The 19303-nt window shown below is 48.5% G+C and overlaps 2 non-coding genes across 2 annotated transcripts; one reads left to right on the top strand and one right to left on the bottom strand.

Annotated features, from left to right (window-relative positions):
• Nucleotides 1-2662: 2662 nt before the first annotated feature.
• trnaw-cca (transfer RNA tryptophan (anticodon CCA)) lies at nucleotides 2663-2734 on the bottom strand. The gene has a single exon. It is a non-coding gene; the product is annotated as a tRNA-Trp (tRNA).
• A 6252-nt stretch (nucleotides 2735-8986) lies between these two features.
• Nucleotides 8987-9059, top strand: trnav-uac (transfer RNA valine (anticodon UAC)). The gene has a single exon. It is a non-coding gene; the product is annotated as a tRNA-Val (tRNA).
• Nucleotides 9060-19303: the final 10244 nt, after the last annotated feature.

Here is a 19303-nt window from a genome sequence, read left to right on the forward strand (position 1 = left end):
GTCAACGAATGTGAACGAGATCTGTATGCCAGCAGCAGTCGCGACAGGCGGCTCTGCAGCGTGGGACCTTGGATTCTGAGCATGCCTTGTTTAATGATCTGCACTGCTTGCTCCGCCTGGCCATTGGAGGCCGGCTTTAACGGTGCCGTCTTAACGTGATTTATGCCGTGGTCAACTATAAATTCTTGAAATTCTGCGCTAGTGAAGCACGGACCATTATCACTGACCAATATGTCAGGAATTCCGTGCACTGCAAACATGGTTCTCAGGTTCTCCACAGTGGTGGAGGTAGTGCTCTAGTTTAAAATGGTGAACTCGATCCATTTTGAAAATGCATCAACGGCTACGAGGAACATTTTGCCCATGAATGGGCCCGCATTGTCTACATGCACCCGCGACCACGGTTTTTGTGAGCCAGGGCCAGGGGCTTAGGGGGGCCTCCCTGGGGGCGTCATTGAATTGGGCACAAATGGTGCACCGACGGATGCAGAGCTCCAAGTCCGCGTCAATGCCAGGCCACCAGACGTGGGATCTGGCTATGGCCTTCATTAGGACGATCCCCGGGTGCTCGCGGTGGAGCTCCCGGACAAACGCCTCTCAGCCTCGCAAGGGCATAACTACTCGGCTGCCCCACATCAGGCAGTCTGCCTGTAGTGATAGTTCATGCCTGCGCCTATGGAAAGGTTTGATCTCCTCGGGGCAGGCATCGCGGGTCTCTGCCCAGTCACCAGTTAAAACGCATCTTTCGTCCAGGCTCTGATTTGGTGCGACATCATGGGCGAACCTGTGGATTCAAAGGCACTGATTGCCATGACCATCTCACAGTCCTGTTCCTCCGAACCTTCTGTCGTCGCCAGGGGTAGCCTGCTAAGCGCATCGGCAAAGTTGTCTGTGCCTGGTCTGTGCCTTATTGTGTAGTCGTAAGACACCAGCATGAGTGCCCACCGCTGAATGCGTGCCGAGGCTTTGGCGTTTATTGCCTTGCACTCAGATAGCAGGGACGTGATGGGTTTGTGGTTGGTTTCTAACCCGAACTTGGCCACGAAAAGGTATTGGTGCATCTTTTTGACATCGTACACGCACGCGAGCTCCTCCTTCTCAACCATATCGTACCCGCACGCCGCCCGCGAAAGTGACCTGGAGGCATAAGCAATGGGTTGTAATTTACCCGCATCATTGACATGCTGTAAAACGCACCCGACCCTGTACGCTGACGCATCACATGTAAGAACTAACTTTTTACCTGGGTCAAAAAAGGCTAAAACACTGTTGGAACATAGAAGATTGAGTTCTTTATTGAAGGCGCGTTCTTGGGCGTCCCCCCAAAACCAATCGCACCCCTTTCTGAGTAGCATGTGGAGAGGCTCCAGCAGCGTGCTCAAGTTCTGCATAAAGTTCCCAAAGTAATTGAATAGCCAGAGAAAGGCAGGCAGTTCCGAGATATTCCAGGGCCTGGGTGCCAGACGAATTGCTTCGGTTTTTGATTCTGTTGGGCAGATTCCATCAGCGGCAATCCTTCTGCCCAAAAATTCAACCTCAGGCGCGAGAAACAGACACTTGTATTTCTTAACTCTTAGGCCTACTCGATCCAATCGACTTAGTACTTCCTGCAAATTGCGGAGATGGGAGTCGGTGTCCCTGCCCGTGATGAGTATGTCATCTTGAAACACAACCGTCCCCAGGATGGACTTGAGCAGACTCTCCATGTTGCGCTGGAATATAGCAGCTGCCGACCTGATGCCGAATGGGCATCGATTGTACATAAAAAGGCCTCGATGTGTGTTGATGGTGGTGAGTAGCTGAGACTCTTCGGTCAGTTCTTGCGTCATATACGCAGATGTAAGATCTAGTTTCGAGAAAAGTTTTCCTCCAGCCAACGTGGCAAATAGGTTCTCTGCTCTGGGCAGCGGGTATTGGTCCTGTAGGGAGACTCTGTTATGGTAGACTTGTAATCCCCACAGATTTGTACGGATCCATCAGGCTTCATGACGGGGATCATGGGACTTGACCAGTCGCTAAATTCCACGGATGAGATAATGCCTTCCCGCAGGTCCAGTTCGTGTTCAATCTTTTCCCTCATCACATAAGGCACAGCTCTAGCCTTGTGATGGACCGGTCTGGCATCCTGTGTGATGTAGATTTTAACTTTAGCCCCTTTGAAGGTACCCACACCTGGCTGAAAGAGATGTTCAAAACGACTTAGAACTGTAGAGTGGTGTGAGATACATGACAGTAAGGTGAACGTGTGAACGGCCACACTGCGGAAACATCTCCACCTTCAGCACCAGGTCAGACGGAGATGCTGAGCGAGCAGGTGAACTGCAGGATCCCACTTTTTAGGAGCCGGTCGTTGTGCCAAGCAAATGAGTTTTGCTTAATGACTAAAAATAAAAGGTGCTAGAAGTGGGATTCAAACCCACACTTTCAGAGCAGACTGAACACAACAGCTTCGACCGCTCGGCTGTCCTGACTATCCAGTGCTGTATATGGCCACCTGCAGGTTGATTTTGAACTTTTGCGTCTTGTCACAAGAAATAAATGAGGGCAACAGATGTTTCTCTGACTGACACCGGGGAAACAGTGAGACAGACCTTGGAGCAAGGGTCTGGTTATTGCCAAACAGCAAAGAAAATATTAATTCCGGGATTACCCAAAGGAGCAGTGACCTTGACGTGATTTAAACACACAACCTTCTGATCTGGAGTCAGACACGCTACCGTTACGCCACAAGGCCGACACAGGAAGCGTGAGATGTTCGTCTATATGAAGATTCCGCAATACAAGGGGCTTTAAAATCCCTGCCCATTCCCACCAGGTCTCAGAAGAAGCGCTCACCTGCCAGTCACCATATGTTTTTTGTTTAACTTTTGTGTTGTTTTCACGAGAAAGCATCATTAATTAACCCGTCATCTTCTTTTTTACAATGAAAGAAATGCTGACTGAGGGACAGTCGATACTTCAATCATTTGTTCTGTGCTTTGCATGTTAACTGTTCATCCATATCCCATTTTACACACTGTGTTTGAGAAGTCTGGTTCAAAATCCTCATTGCTGGCGACACCAGGAATCTGGGGCAACTTTTGTCAAAATTAACAGCACCGGTTATTCCGACACGCCAAAGTTCCCTGGTGGATCCATTTTCTCTCGCTAAAAGTTATCTATTTATTGGTGAAATAAAGAGCAATTAAGGAATAAGGGAGCTCTTTTGCTAGGAGAATAAATAGCAAATGCTGGAAATCTCAGCAGGTCAGTTAGCATTTGCCAGGAGACGAGACTTGCCTCCGATTGTTCCCCTATCGGAAATTTCAACATAATATTCTCGCCCGGCATCGAACCGGTGACCTTGCATGTGCAAAGCAAACGTGATAACCGCGACACGAGGGAAAACTCTGGCACAGTGACTTCAACAGACGGGAGCTGACCAGTGAGTTCCCTCTGTGCTGATCACCACTGATTTTTAATGTGGAAGCAAGTCATCCTCGACTCCGGGGATTACCTAAGAAGAGAGGAGGATCAGGAATGTGTTGGCTCACCTGAAACAACTTCTGTCCCACACTGAAAGTTCTCAATCCTTCTCCTCTGCTGCCCTTTACAGAAATGTCACGGATCACCCAGCCACCGTGTTCACTTCCACATCCTCACAGTGGGGCCACAGAGGCTCCTACCGTCTCCCCGCGATCAGCGAACTCGCCCAGTTTGTAAAATTAAACCCGGGACATGTGTCCGGCAAAGGGCAGGAGAAGCGGGAGAGTGTGTAAGCTCATTCTGTAACAGATAGTAGTGAGGTTATTAACGGCGATTACAGCAATCATTAATCCTCTCACACACCTCAATTATGTTTCTGCGATGAACTGATTGAGAATGGAAAGGGTTAATGCTCGGGATCTTAACCATTCAACCAGGGAACAGCTTCGATAATTTGTATCAATATAAAAATATATATTTATATATGAACCTGTATGTCAACGGCAAGCTGTCTAGACCTCATGGCACAACGGTCGTGAATCTAACTTTGAGTGAGAGAAATTGTTCCACAGTGACACCCATTTCATCTTTTATTCCCTTTTAAACACTAGAAACTGAGACAGGGGGAATAAATAGAGAAATAAAAGCACAGTGATACAGACAAGAGGAAGAGAGAAGGGGAAATACTGTCCCCACCCAGAACTAATGCAGAAACCCCTCTGCTGCGCTCGGGGTGGCCACCCACAGCCTGGATACACTAATGTCCCAACAGCTCATTGACTGTCGGAGTGGGATCGTGCGGCGCTTCAGAAGACAGGTCGAAAAAGTAAAGTCACTGATTCGATCTCACGTGCTTCTCTAATCAAGAGTAGCCACACACAAAAACTTGCTTTTATAATGGCTATACATTACCATTATGATTGTCAAGCAGTTGGTTCATTGATCTAAAGGTGTGACTTTAGATGAGTCGAAGTTAAATGAAATTTGTGAGAAGTCCTGGGTTCCAATCCTGGACGAGTCCATTATTTTGCCGGCGAGTTTTGAAATTGCATAGAGATTTTGCAAAGGAAGACTTGCATTTCTGCAGTGCCTTTCAGGAACTCATGACGCCCCAAAGCGCTTTACAGCCGTTGAGTTATGTTTGAAGTGTTGTAGTGTGGGGAAAGATGTGCCCAAATCACCCCACACGTACCTCAACTCTTTACAAAGGAGTTTGGTGCAAATAATCAGGTGCCTTAGGGACTTGGACTTTCTTTGAATGAGTTCTGCTTGTACCTGCATTCAAGCTTGAAACAGCAACTGGGCTTCCATCTCACGGGAGCAGCGTGTAGCGGTTAGCGAGTAGGTGACGAGGTTTGGGGTTGATGTGCGTCACTTTCAATCTTTGAAATTTCACCAAGCAAAGAAATGGTCAATCCAACTGTCCCTGCAAGCATTTAGTTCCCGTTTAATCACAGGAATATCCACAGTCAGGAGCTGAAAAGGAATTAAACCCTAATAAGGCTTCGGGACAATCAGAATAGTTTGTCACAGACAAGGCACCGGAAGGCTGGAAGGTAGATCACACCGGTTGCGGGAGAGCTGGTTGGCGGTGACATGGAAGTGTCTGCAGTGTGCGTGACCAGACTGCTTCCACAAATCCACAATGAATGTCCCACCCTTTATTTGGGAAAAGTGCAACTGAGAGTGGACAAGTTCCAACTGGTCGGAGCAATCTGAAGCTTTAACTGATGGACACCCTGGTTTGGGATGTCTTGCAGTATGCACTTGTGTCAGTCTCTGTGGCGCAATGGGTTTGCGTGTTCGGTTGTTAACCAAAAAGTTGGTGGTTTAAGCCCTCTCAGGGACTTCAACTGTTTTCCACGAGGATACTGTGCCGCACAGTTCCAGGTTGTCATTGTGTGCTTTGGTGTCACGAATATATTCTCCAAACATTGCCAGCTGTCCTGTTATCCAGTGAGTTCCCGCTCCAATACTTATATGAGCATTCAGTTCAAGTGTCGAGTTTGTGTGTATACAGAACTGAACACAGATATCAGAAAATTTAACAAGGCTGTGGGACATTGTGTTTTGTTAATATTGAAACATTAATATGAATAAATCCATTTTTTCTAATATTTAATTAAACGGGTTTTCAAAATGTTTCCGCCCAGTTTCGAACCAAAGATCATTCGCGGGTGAAGAAAATGTGACAACCACTACACTACGGAAACACTGCAATTGAAGTGATGTTCGGAAAATAACCAGAGCTTTCACCTACACAGCTGGCCTACACTTCAGGAGCTGGTTTTACGAGAATAGAAAGACGGTGCTATATTTAGGAAGTCTGTGAGTGTGGCAGGAATTGATGTCGTGTTTCCCAGACTTTACACATAGGAACAGGAGATGACCATTTAGCAGCAAGTGGTTAGGATCTGGAATGCACGGCTTGAAAGGGTGGTGGAGGCAGACTCAATCTTATCTTTCAAACGGGAGTTGGATCAGTGTCTGAAGGAAAAACAATTGCAGGGCTACAGGGAAAGGGCGGGGGAGTGGGACTCGCTGAGAGTCGGCACGTGCTCGACGGGCCGAATGGCCTTCCGTGCTGTAACCATTCCATGATTCTATAAGTTAGTGGCACATTTCATAGTGTGGGTGGAAGCAGAACATTGCAAAGTGACATGGATTGAGTCGGCAAAACTAGAGGCATCTGATTCAGGAGATTCCGGTGAAGCGGAAATTCGGGAGTTTAATGACTTTGCAACGAACATTTTTGTTTTGTGCAGCTTCGGTCAGAGAAATGTTTGTGAAAGGATTTTTTTGCAGAAAGGGATGCAGCATTTCATCTTCTGTCTTAACACTTCTTTCTGGGTGTCGGGTCTCATTTCCTTTCGATGTTATTCTTCCAGAATGTATATTTTCTTTGGTGTTTCACAATAACCAGACCCTTGCTCTAAAGTCAGTCTCACTGTTTCCCCAGTCTCCTGTTGATGTTACCAGCAATGAACATTTTGAACCAGACCCCGAAAGCAGTGTGTAAAATGGTTTATGGTTTAAGAGTTAACTTGCAGAGCATAGACAAATTATCCAATTTTGGAATCTCCTTCAGTTAGAATGTCTTTATTTGTGCAAAAGAAGATCATCGGTTAATTAACGATGTATTCCCGTGAAAGCAACATAAAATGTAGTTAAAAAGTAATCAACAAACTTGCTGTTCGAACCCGAGAATCTGAGATTAAAAATCTCACGCTGTATCAACTGAGCTCGCTGTGCTTCTGCTAAAGCAAACGTTTTTGTCACTGATTGCAGCCAGGCGCCTGTTGGCTCCGCCCCAGATGTTTAAACTTGATGTCGAAGAACTGCCGGGATCTTCTTGAATGGTGGACCAGGCTCGAGGGGCCGAATGGCCTACTCCAGCTCCTAATCCTGACATGTTTATGATCATATGATCTTTCAGAGGAGAACAATCTCGCCCTGAGCATGTATGAGGAGAAAGTTCCAGAAAATATTCCCACCCGGTGAGTTTTTGCGTGTGAGGCGAACGTGTTAACCGCTACACTGCGGAAACATCTCCACTTTCAGCACCTGGTCAGACGGAAATGTTAAGCGAGCAGGTGAACTGCTGAATCCCACTTTTAACGAGCTGGTCGTGGTGCCAAGCAAATGAGTTTTGCTTAATGACTAAAAATAAGAAAAGGGATTTGAAACCGCGCTTTAAGAGCAGACTGCAAACTGAACGCAGCACCTTCAACGGCTCGGCCATCCAGACTGTGAGTTCATTTAAATTTTTAACTTTTGTGTCTTGTTACATGAAGTAAATGAGGGCATCTGGCATATCTGTGCCTGACACCGGGGAAACAGTGAGACAAACATTGGAGCACATTGTCAAGTTACAGCCAAACAGTTTACAACTTTTGAAGAACAATGATCCTGACATGATTTGAATACACAGCCTTCTGATCGGGAGTCAGACACACTACCGTTGCACCACGAGGTCTACAGTGCAAAGTGTCCATGTTTGGAAACATGAAGGTTCCTGAAACACAGTTTCATTTACCCTGCATTGGTGCAATGAAAGGGCTTTAAAATCCCCGGCCACTCCCAGCGTGGGTCAGACAGCATCAGAAGCAGTGCCCACCTGTCACTCACCCTCTCACGCCCGCTTTCATCACCTGCTGCCCGCGGACTGCAGCAAATCCAGTTCATCATCATCATAGGCAGTCCCTCGAAGAGAGGATGACTTGCTTCCTCGCCAAAAAAGGATGAGTTCACAGTGTATCAATATTCCAAGTCCTGAAATGGATGTTGAAGGGTGGAAGATGCCTGTGCGTGGATTTTTTTAACGTGTGATGGCCGTTGCACCCCAGCCATCACACGGGCTTGACAGAGCGAGGTATTCCTCCAGTGGCAAGGGTTAAACAAGACGACTGGAGACCAGCTCTGCTGCACAGACCCAGTGTGCACACATATCGCAGTGCGGGCTGGCCTGTGCTGCCCCTGGGCCGCTGGCCCTGAACTCATGCCTCTCCTGGGCCCCGATCACATCCCTCCACAGTCTCTCGCCGCTCCATCGCCCCGATCTCGCCGCTCCTGCTGTATCTGCCCACGCTCCAATCACTGAACTGGTCCTTGATTACGTCATTCTTCGCTGCCGCCGCCCTCCTGCACCAGCTCGCGCTGCTCCCTGGAGTAGTCTCCCGGGACCTCCAAGCTGCTCCCAGGGCCGCTCGCCGTTCCTTTTATGGCCCTGACCTGCCGCTGGTGTTCTCCCGTTAGTGTATACAGGCTGTGGGTGGCCACCCCGAGCGCAGCAGAGGGGTTTCTGCATTAGTTCTGGGTGGGGGCAGTATCTTTCCCCTTCTCTCTTCCTCTTGTCTCTATCCCTGTGCTTTTATTTCTCTATTTATTCCCCCTGTCTCAGTTTCTAGTGTTTAAAAGGGAACAAAAGATGAAATGGGTTTCATTGTGGAACAATTTACTTCACTCAAAGTTAGATGCACTGCTGTTCGCCATGAGGTCAAGGTAGCTAGCCGTTGATATTCAGGTTCTTATATAAATATATATAAATATATCAACATCTATCATAACTGTTCCCTGGTGGTCGAGGGGTTAAGATCTGCCGCACTGACGTGGTAACGATACTCGATCAATTCATCGCATAAAAATAATTGAGGTCTGTGAGACGATTAATAATTGCTGTAAGCACCATGAATACCAATACTTTCTGTAATAGACCGAGCTTGCAGACTATCTGGCTTCTCCTGCCCTTTGCCGGTCACGTGTTCTGCGTTTAATTTTACAAACTGGGTGAGTTCACTGATCGCGGGGAGACGGTAGGAGCCTCTGTGGCCCCACTGTGAGGATGTGGAAGTGAACACGGTGGCTGGGTGATCCGTGACATTTCTGTAAAGGGCAGTGGAGGAGAAGGATTGAGAACTTGCAGTGTGGGACAGAAGTTGTTTCAGGTGAGCCTCCTCATTCCCGATCAGCGCAGAGGGAGCTCATTGGTCAGCTCCCCTCTGTTGGGGCTGTTGTACCAGTGGTTTCTGTAGTGTAGTGGTTATCATGTTTGCTTTACAAGCAAAAGGTTCCTGGTTCGATCCCAAGCAGAAACATTTTGTTTAAACTTGCCAAATGGGAACAATCGGAGGCGAGTTGAGTCTCCTGGCAAATGCTGCCTGATTTGCTGACATTTGCAGAATTTGCTGTTTTTATTTGCTATTTATTCTCCTGGCAAAAGGGCTCCCTTATTCATGAATTGCTCTTTATTTAACCAATAAATAGATAACTTTCAGTGAGAGAAAATGGATCCACCGGGGACCTTTCGCGTCTGAGGCCAACGTGATATCCGCTACACTGCAGACCATCAAAGGGCGAGAAACCACTGAATATAAAGGATGAGCTCACAAATATCAGGGGCAGTGCAGTCTGGTCAACGTCAACCCTCCTTTCTTATTCAGCAGAGGCATGAACGGGAGTCAGACGCCACAAAGTTTAATTAAAGACACAAATACAAGTAACACTTCTAAATCTTTTCACTGTAAAATTCTTTTACTTTATTTGAAATCCTGCTGCATTGAATCTGAAAATGAGCACCATGGGATTTTTATCTTCACTACTGATTCTATTTTCTGTGCACGGTCGGAATAACCGGTGCTGTTAAATTTGACAAAAGTTGCCCCAGATTCCTGGTGTCATCAGCAATGAAGATTTTGAACCAGACTCCTGAAATACAGTGAGTAAAATGGGTCAACATGCATAAGAACATAAGAAGATAAGAAATAGGAGCAGTAGTCGACCATATGCCCCTCGAGCCTGCTCCGACATTTAATACGATCATGGCCGATGCAATCATGGACTCAGGTCCACTTACCTGCCCACTCCCCAAAGCACAGGACAAATGATTGAAGTATCGACTCTCCCTCAGTTAGCATTTCTTTCATTGTGCAAAAGAAGGTGAGGGGTTAATTAATGATGCTTTCCCGTGAAAACAATACAAAAGTTTAAGAAAAAAACATACGGTGACTGGCAGGTGAGCGCTGCTTCTGACACCTGGTGGGAATGGGCGGGGATTTTAAAGCCCCTTGTATTGTGAAACCTTCTTATCGCCGAACATCTCAGACTTCATGTGTGGACCTTGTCAGGCAATGGTAGCATGCCTGACTCCAAATCAAAAAGTTTTGTGTTCTAATCATGTTGGGGTTGCAATTATTTTCAACATTGTTCTTCCAGAAAAGATTTTCTTTGCTGTTTGGCAATAACCAGACACTTGCTCCAAGATCTGTCTCACTGTTTCCCCGGTGTCAGGCAGAGATACGCCTGCTGCCCTCATTTATTTCATGTGTCAGGACAGAAAAGTTCAAAATCAATCTGCAGGTGGCCACATATAGCACTGAATACTCAGGGTGGCGGAGTGGTTTAAGGTGCTGTGTTCAAATCGCAGTCTCTTCTGGAGATGCATGTTCGACTTTGACAGTTCTTATTTTTAATCATTTACTGAAACTCTTTGTTTGACATTACGACCAACTCCTTAAAAGTGGGATTCTGCAGTCCACCTGCTCACTTCACATTTCTGTCTGACCTGGTGCTGAAAGTGGAGATGTTTCCGCAGTGTCGCGCTGAACACGTTCACCTCACAAGCGAAAGCTCCCTGGCCGAGAATATTTTCTGGAGCTTTTTCCTCATACAGGCTCAGGGGCGCGTTCTGTCCTGAACATTCGAGCTAAAGTGCTGAGTTCATTCCCCATGTTGTTAGCAGCCTGCCAGTGAATCTGTTTAAGATGTTCAAACAGATTCCTGACAAAGCTGTCCCGGCTCGCTTCCCGGAGACACCGTGGTCACCAGTGCCCCAGTTTCAGTGGGTCAACCCCGGGAGGTTGGCCATCCGTTAGAGAATACCCAAGATCAGGGATCTGTCCATGGACAGGGATCCCCAGCCGGCAGCCTTCGGCGGTGTGGGACTCACAGGAGATGTCGTGGTGGACCAGCCACGAACTGAGAGTCCCCAGCATACAGCCCCCGGCTGTGCAGAATCCTCAGTTAATGAAATGAACTCAGCAGCCACACCTAAAGGGGAAGTGTGTTGTTGCCCCGGAGGGGCCATTCCCCGGATAATGTGGGACTCAGGCACACCTCCAGTCAGAACACTCTGGGTCCTGCGGTACAGACCGCCTTACCGCCGGCCACACAGGCAAACCAGAGGCTGAATTAGGGAAGGAGAAGAACAGGGATTAACTTGGCCAGTCGGAGACGGGTGGCAGATGTATATAATAGCACGATATGAGTTTAAGAATGTTGAAGAGTTCTAGTTTTAAATTAAGATTTTAGAAATTTCAGGTCACCACAACCTCACGAGGAATCCATGGGTAAAGAAGTAGTGAGAGGAATAAGATCGGTTATGAAGGAGTTGTGGCTGGCAGTGTAAGGGGTGGTTTTCAGGTGGTCAGCTTTCCCTACTGACCTTATATGAGCGGTTCCGAATCGCTCGCTGACCCTTGGTTCTCGACACTGGAATTATGAAGGGACTGTAAAAGACTTGGACAGACAATCGCTTTCAAGGTAGGAAGAAGGTATGGCTTTATTGTGTTTATAAAGATGTAAAAGGCACACCTTTAATAACACACACAGACCAATACACACTGAGGGGTACAACACATTGAATAAATTGTCAAATTACAGCCTGTGGGGAAAAGAATACAGCTTAAACTCTAAATGGAGTAAAGAGGAGAATGCAGATACATTTACACAAGTTATCCCAGCCTCCCACCTCCCAATTCCCCTAACTAACTAAATTATAGCTCTGAGGGTTCAGAGGCTATGCTCACCAATCCCTTTAGACAGTTGCCGGTGATTCACGGTTTCGGGGTTCGCTGCACTTGGCCTTCTCGGCGAGCCGGACAGAGGAGAGGACTTCGGACTGCGTAGTCTTCGGTTGGGGTGCATCCGTTGATATGCTAAGTTGAGTTTTGGATGTTTGGGGTAAGTACCCACTTTCTTTGGTTAGGAATAGTTTTAGTTAGTCCCTTTTGGTAATTTCTCCCCCGTTGGGTCGTTCAGAAGTAGATTGTAGAGTGATTGTCAATTTGGTTGCTGACAACCTTCCGTTTCGTGGGCCTCGTGCTCGGTCAGTTCTTGATGAGTTCTGGTAGTTTCTTTCACTGATCCATTTCTTCACTGCAGAGGAAGCAGGCTGCTTGTGTCTGCGTCTGTGTTCCAGTCTATGTCCTTGTTCGAGTCAGTGCGAGTTCCAATCTGTGTTCTGTTAGATTTTCCTTGTAAAACTGGGGGATAGATATATCCCCCAAAAAAGGCTTTGTTATCTCCCATCAAATCTCTTGGGCTCTGTTTAAACTGTTCTGTCCATTGATTTTCAAATGTCTCCTTTGTCGGCAGTAACTCGATTAGGGTGTGAGAATGTGCTATCACTAGTTTTGCATTGTTTGAGGATTGTCCAGTTTCCTGACCATGATTTCCATTGTGCTTGATTGGGTAATTCGATTATCTCTTATGGGGTGAATAGTTCCCCCCAGACAGTCTGGGATCCTTAATACATGAATTTGCTTCACAGAGTTTAGGCCCACCTTCTGTACTCGGTAACTCTTTTTCGCAGCCAAAATGTTGTAGAATCTTAAAATTGATCTGCTCTTTCCCACAGATGTTTAGGGGATCTCAGACTTCTGAAATTTAGGTCCATTTTGAATTCTCTTTCCTATGAGTCCAAACACTGTGCGGGGGGGTGGGGTGTCTCGATGAATGCATTCCCTTTTATCCCCTGCAGGCGTCGTCTGCCCCTTTAAACTCATTTTAAAAGCCCAGAAAGGAATTCTTCTCCTCTGAAGGGGAAAGGTACCAGGCATCTTTGCGAGATATTGGTAAATTCTACCTTCCCCCCTCTGTGATACCATGTTATTTATGGTATCATCTTACAGGTGAGCAAAGTTCCTGGCTTTCAAGAAATAACCTTCCCTGTAAATTAACTAAACTAATACCAAAATATGCATTACACTTATGCAACATCACCACAGTGACACACTTTTCCCTTTACAGGTACAAACTTTTTACGTTTACACCCTCCCAGCTTGGAGGGGGTTCCATCCCTACAATTGCATTTCAGCACAGTTACATTTCATTTCAATTACATTATATTCACCAGCATGTAGTCAACGTACAACCACATTACAGAAGGAAGAACACAGATTAAAATTAAACAACATCAATTGATCTCCTGAGGTTTGTCCATCACACGGTAATGTCTGGATCCTGCCCTTGAGAACTGCTCTCAGGCTGGCTGACACACAAGACAAACTCAAAACAATCACGTAAACATTACTGCAACATTACCCTCAATTCTAAACTAAAACCTTAAAATGTAAAATGGTGCAGTCAGCTACCTTAGACTAAAAATTAGAGCTATGTACAGCCGCCACCCGTCTCCGGGTGGCCTGGTTAGTCCCTGTCAGGCCCATGCCTGGTGCGGTCTGATAGCCGCCTGGATGCTAGGGTTTCCCCGCAGCCGGTGAGCTGGAGACCCTTGTCTCTGGGACAGCTCGATGCTACTGCTCCTGTGAGACCCTCACCGCTGGAGGCGGCTGGCTGGGGGTCCCTACTCTGAGTGGCCTCTGTACTTCTGACCTTCGGCCTTTCCTGTCAGGCTGCCCTTCTCCTAGGGTAGAATCGCTGAGGCTCAGATGCCGGTGACCACGGTATCTTTGGCCGTGGTGTACGGAGGGTCCTTCTCAGGGCTTGGGTTACTGGGGGTGCGTCCGAATCACAAATGATGGGTGGGGTAGCCCCTCCAGTACTGCAATTCACCGTCCCTATAGGCACGGTTTCTGAGCCTGCCACATTCCCTGTGGGCCCTCCACCGTCGGGGGCGGCCAACGGAGGATCCCTGTCCTGAGGACAGTTCACCCCTCCCGGCTGCCCTCTGTGGTTAGCTGACCCTGGGTTGTAGAGCTTTCACAGGTTGATGTGGAACCACTTAGTACAGCGGGGCAGCTTTATGGCATAGACCATCGGGCTTGCCTTGTCAACAATGCTGTATGGCCCCATATATAATGCTTCACAAACCCCGACCCGAGCATGGTTCCTCACCATGACCTGGCCTCCTATCTCCCATTCGTGCTGTTTGCTGGGTTCTAGCAGCAATCGGTTACTCTAATGCTGTCTGCCCATGTTACTAGCAGCCTGCCAGTGAATCTGTTTTAGGTGTTCAAACAGGTTCCTGACAAACCAGTCCCAGTTCACCTCTCTGAGCTGACCTTCTGTGAGCACCGGGGCTAGGACATGGGTGGGGGTCCGCATGATCCGGCCAGTCATGAGCTCGCATGGGGAATACCCCGTGCTCTGATCCACATTAGGACCAACGGTAAGACCTCCACCCACTTTTGGGGTGAGTCTCCTGTCTCCTTCCGCAGCCTTTCTTTAATGGTGTAGTTTAAAAGCTCCACATTACCCGATGACTGTAGATTGTGGGCAATGTGCCATTTCACCTCAATGCCGAGCACGTTAAGGGTTGCCTGAAATAACTGCCCGGTGTAATGGCTCCCCTGGTCCGACTCCACATACTGTGGGAGTCCCCACCGGGAGAATACTTCCCTCACTAGAATCTTAGCTGTCCCTAGTGCGGTGGCTGTTCGGCAGTTGAAGGCTTCAACCCATTTTCAGAACACGTCCACCAGGACTAGGCAGTATTTGTAGCCTCCCTGGGCGGTGGGTAGGTGCCCGATATAGTCAATTTGGATTGACTGCCATGGTCCCTCTACCCTCCTGACGTGTCCTAGGGACACCTTCCTTTTCTGGGGGTCAGGGTTGCTCGCAGACACTCCAGGCAGTTCGCAAAGAACCCACGGACATCCTCCCTGAGTCCCGGCCACCATCCTGCCTGTTCCACCCGTTGCCAGGTGGTCTCAGGCCCGGGGTGTCCCACTCCTGGACCCTCATGGGACAGTTTTAGGAATTCCCTCTGGTGCTGCTGTGGCACGACCCATTGTCCCTCTTCAAATAGCATGCCTTCCTTAACGGTAATGGCTGCTGTACCGGACGGACCTTCTACTCTCTCTCCTCCAGCTAGCACGTTCAGGACAGCTTTCAGGACCGGGTCCTGTGCCTGAACTGTTTTTAAGTCCGGGGCCAAAGCTATCCCTGTACTCTCTGCTGCCCTGTTCTTATTCTTGACCGCTGCAATGCGGCCGGTGTCATGGGGGACCCAGAACTTTCCCGTGCGGGCACCTTCTTTGGCCAGTTTGTCAGCCTGTTGGTTTTCCTCTGCATGGGGTTCGGTATTTGAATGGTCCTTCACCTTACGTATGTAGACCTTTCCTTCTGCCCCCACCGCTGTCATGATTTTCTCCAGCAGGGGCTTGATTGCCAGGGGTCTCCTGTCAGCGGACTTGTATCCGCGACGGGACCATATAGCCAGGTACTCTGTACACGAATTGCAGGTGAACATACTCTCCGAGCAAATCGTGTACGGGGTAGGGAATTCCTCGGGGTGGGACACCGCGTACATTACGGCGGACAGTTCAGCATGCTGGGCACTCATGAAGCTGCGGAGCTTGATTACCCGGGCAATACCTGACCTTGGGTCATAGGCTCCGCACTCAGTGAGTCGTTTGCCAGCAGATACCATGCTGGACCCGTCCACGTAGATGTCCCGGCCTGTAGGGTGCAACCCAGCCCGAAGGCAAATGTTCACCTCCCATACCCCTTCTACGGCGCACCTGTGGGCTTTCCCTGGGTAGATTAGGTTGGCTGCGAGCCTTGGCTCATGGGGGCCTTCTACTCTGAGGTCCATCTGGGAGAGGAGCACGGTACAGCGAGCAATGCGGGCACTGCTCACCGTCCCGTCCTTAATCATCCCATCTAGGAGCATCTGAGTAGGTGTGTAGTGGGTTAGGAATGTAAGAGGAGACCCTCCCGTGAAGATCAAGGATCTTTTCACTGCCCAATGTGTGGCTTGGAGGTGTCTCTCACAGTTGGAGTACCCCTTCTCCACATCTGTGAGGATCCTGGAGGAGTAAACCACCGGTATCAGCTGGCCGTGCCGCTCTTGAAGCAGCACTGAGCTCAAACTGTCCCCGCTGGCTGCCACCTCCAGGAAAAACTCCTTTCCTACATCTATCGCTCTTAAGGCTGGCGCGGTCTGCAAGTCCTTCTTGAGCTGATTAAATGCTGCCTCACAAACCCTCATCCCAGTCCCACTCTACCCCCTTGAGTAGGAGCCTGAGCAGAGGGGATGCGGTGGCTACATAATCCTCAATGAAGTCTCTGCAGTGCCCAGTGAGCCCTAGAAAGGATCTTACCCCTGTCACTGTGTTGGGGGCTGGTAACTCCTGTACTGCCTCCCTTCTAGCCTTCTCTGTGGCCCGTTCCCCAGCGCGCACAGTCAGCCCCAGGAATTTGACTTCCTTCTGGCCGATCTGTGCCTTATTCGGGTTTACTTTAAACCCTTCTTCTTTTAGCAGCTCCAGCAGCTCAGCCAGCAGTGGGCCATGCTCCTCCCCCTGATCGGTGAACAGGAGCAGGTCATCCATATACTGCACCAACTGCTGGGGTCTGCTAAAGCCCTTTAAAAAGTTCGCCATGCATTGGTGAAAAATGCTGGGCTGTTGTGGAAGCCCTGGGGAAGACAGTTCCACGTGTAGTGTTGGCCCTTAAAGGTAAAGGCGAACTTGTACTGTTCCTCCCGATTTAAAAGAATGGACCAGAACCCATTTGAAATGTCCAACACCGTGAAAGTGGTCGCGGATGCTGGAATACTCCCTCTGAGGTCCGCTACGGCTGCTACAGTGTGTGCACAGGCAGGGATATTCTTATTTAGCACTCGATAGTCCACGGTGGCCCTCCATGAGTTGTCCGGTTTCTCAACCGGCCACAGTGGAGAGGTCACATGGGTTGCTATCTGTCTTAACACCCCTTGCTCTACCAGTGATTCCAGCGCCGTTGTTAGGACTACCTCTGCCTCCCTGGGGAAGTTATATTGCTTTTGTGGTTGGGTCATGGGGTCCCCTTCTATACTAACTTCCACCCCCGTTACCCTGCCACAGTCATGTTTGTGGGTGGCGAATGCTGCAAGGTGTGCCCGTACATATGCCTGGTACTCCACTGGGGTGTTACTGACCAGTAATTCCAAGTCATAACCCTCCTTTGGCTTCACGGTACACAACGTTCCCTTGGCCTCTTTTTCTGGGATCACCGCCACCTCACCTTCCCTGTCTGTCTCTATGGCTCCCCATCGACAGTGGTTCCTCAGATCCAAAAGGATCTAGTGGCTAATGATAAAATCAGCCCCCAGGATACATTTTCCCTCCTGCTCCCATTTCATCAGGACACACTTCCATTTGGTTTTGAGTGTCCATAACTGAATGGTGAGCGGGATGGTAAACGACCCAGTTTGCTCGTTGCCTGTGAACCCCACTAGACTGTACGGGACCCCGTTCGATAGAGGTGAGGTAGCCGGGTTATCTGCATGTACAAGGGTGCAGGAAGCACCAGTATCTAGCAGGTAGGTCCCGTTCACTTTCTCCACCTCCATTGTAACGCACGGTCTCTTCCAGGCATCGTACTCTAGGGAACACAGGTACACAGGCTGCGCTGGCTATAGTCATACACATGGGTGGGTTGGAGCAGAGGAATTTACCGTACCGGCTACTGTACTGGTTGCAGTAGCAACTGCTCCCAGTCCAGTTATAAGTGTCTGTAGGGTGGCTACGAGTGTCTCATATGAGTCGTGTGTTCCTGCCCCGGCCTTACGGGCTGGGTCTGAAGTGGCCTTTCCCTGAGTCTCTTTCCATGGGTTCATACAGTCCTTCCTCCAGTGCCCACTTTTCCCACACCCAAAACATTCACCCCCTTTGTGGGGAGGATTCCCACCTTCCTGATGCCACTCTCTCTTGCCTTGGCTGGGTTTAATCTGATGGACCTTCCCGTTCCGGTAAGCCAGTGTCAACTGTCTGACCACTGTCTCCTCGGTGGTTCTGGGATCTCTTGGATCGAACCAGACCTGGGCTTTTGCCTTTGTTCCAGGTAAGCTGTTTGCCACTAGGCTGCGGAGCCAGTGAGCCAGCTCATTAGGGGTCAGGTGGGCCCGGTCAAGAACCCCACTACAGGCCCTTTCGTAGACCGGCCACAACTTGTCGGCGAAAGCCTGTGGAGTCTCCCCATGGAGCTGCACTGTCTTCTCCACTCGGGAGAAAGGACTCCCGTCGTTCATACCCATGGCCTATAGAACCTCCTCCTTAAACGTAGCGTACGTGTTTCGCCCCTTTCTGCTGTCCGCAGAGAGGGAATGGCACAGCTTGGTGTCTCGTGAGAGGAGCAACAGCTTAGCCTGCTCTGAATCATTGCACCCGTTAATATCCCCTGTGTTCCACTTCCAGGATGTGTACCGAGGGATCCCCCCTGTTGGGTGAGCTTAATTAGGTGTTCTTTTCCTTGTAAAACTGGGAATAGATATATCCCAAAAAGGCTTCCTTATCTCCCACCAAATCTGGCCCAGCTCTTTGTTTCAAGGGAGCTGCTCATTAGTTTTGAGCTCTCTTCTTTGTCAGAATTTGTTGGGCTTGTTCAGCAGTAATTTGATTGAGTTGTGTCATTTAGATAATAGTTGGTAATTTGATTATCTATTAGGGGGTGAATTGGTGTTGCATAGTTCCCCCAGACAGTCTGGGATCCTTAATACACGAATTTGCTTCACAGAGGTTAACCCCATGTCATGTATTCGGTAACTCTTTTTTCGCAGCCAAAATGTTGTAGAATCTTAAAATTGATATGCTGCTTCCAAGAGATGTTTAGGGGATCTCAGGCTTCTTTTAATTTAGGTACAAATTAAATTCTCTTTCTTATGAGTTAGAACACTGTGGGGGCTCCATGAATGCATCCCCTTTTATCCCCTGCAGGCCTCGTCTTCCTCTTTAAACTGATTTGTGTCCCGAAGTTTGTCCTTCCATTTTAAAAGTCCAGAAAGGGATTCTTCTCCTCTGCAGGGGAACAGATACAAGGAATCTTTGCGAAATATTGGTAAATTCTACATCTCCAAAGCAAGTAAAGCAGTATGAAATATGGAAACCAAAACTGCACGCAGTATTCCAGGTCTTGCCTTACCAATCTCCTTTATAACTGCAACAAGACTTCTCTGCTTTTCTACTCCATCCCCTTTGCAATAAAGACCAAGATTCCATTGGCCTTCTGATCAATTGCTGTACCTGCATGCTAACCTTTTGTGTTTCATGCACAAGTACCCGCAGGTCCCGCTGTTACTGCAGCACTGTGCAATTTTTCTCCATTTAATTAATAACTTGTCTTTGATTTTTTCTGCCAAAGTGCATAACCTTGCACTTTCCAACATTATACTCCATCT

This window comes from Pristiophorus japonicus, chromosome 28 (assembly GCF_044704955.1).
Source record: "Pristiophorus japonicus isolate sPriJap1 chromosome 28, sPriJap1.hap1, whole genome shotgun sequence".
NCBI lineage: Eukaryota > Metazoa > Chordata > Chondrichthyes > Pristiophoridae > Pristiophorus > Pristiophorus japonicus.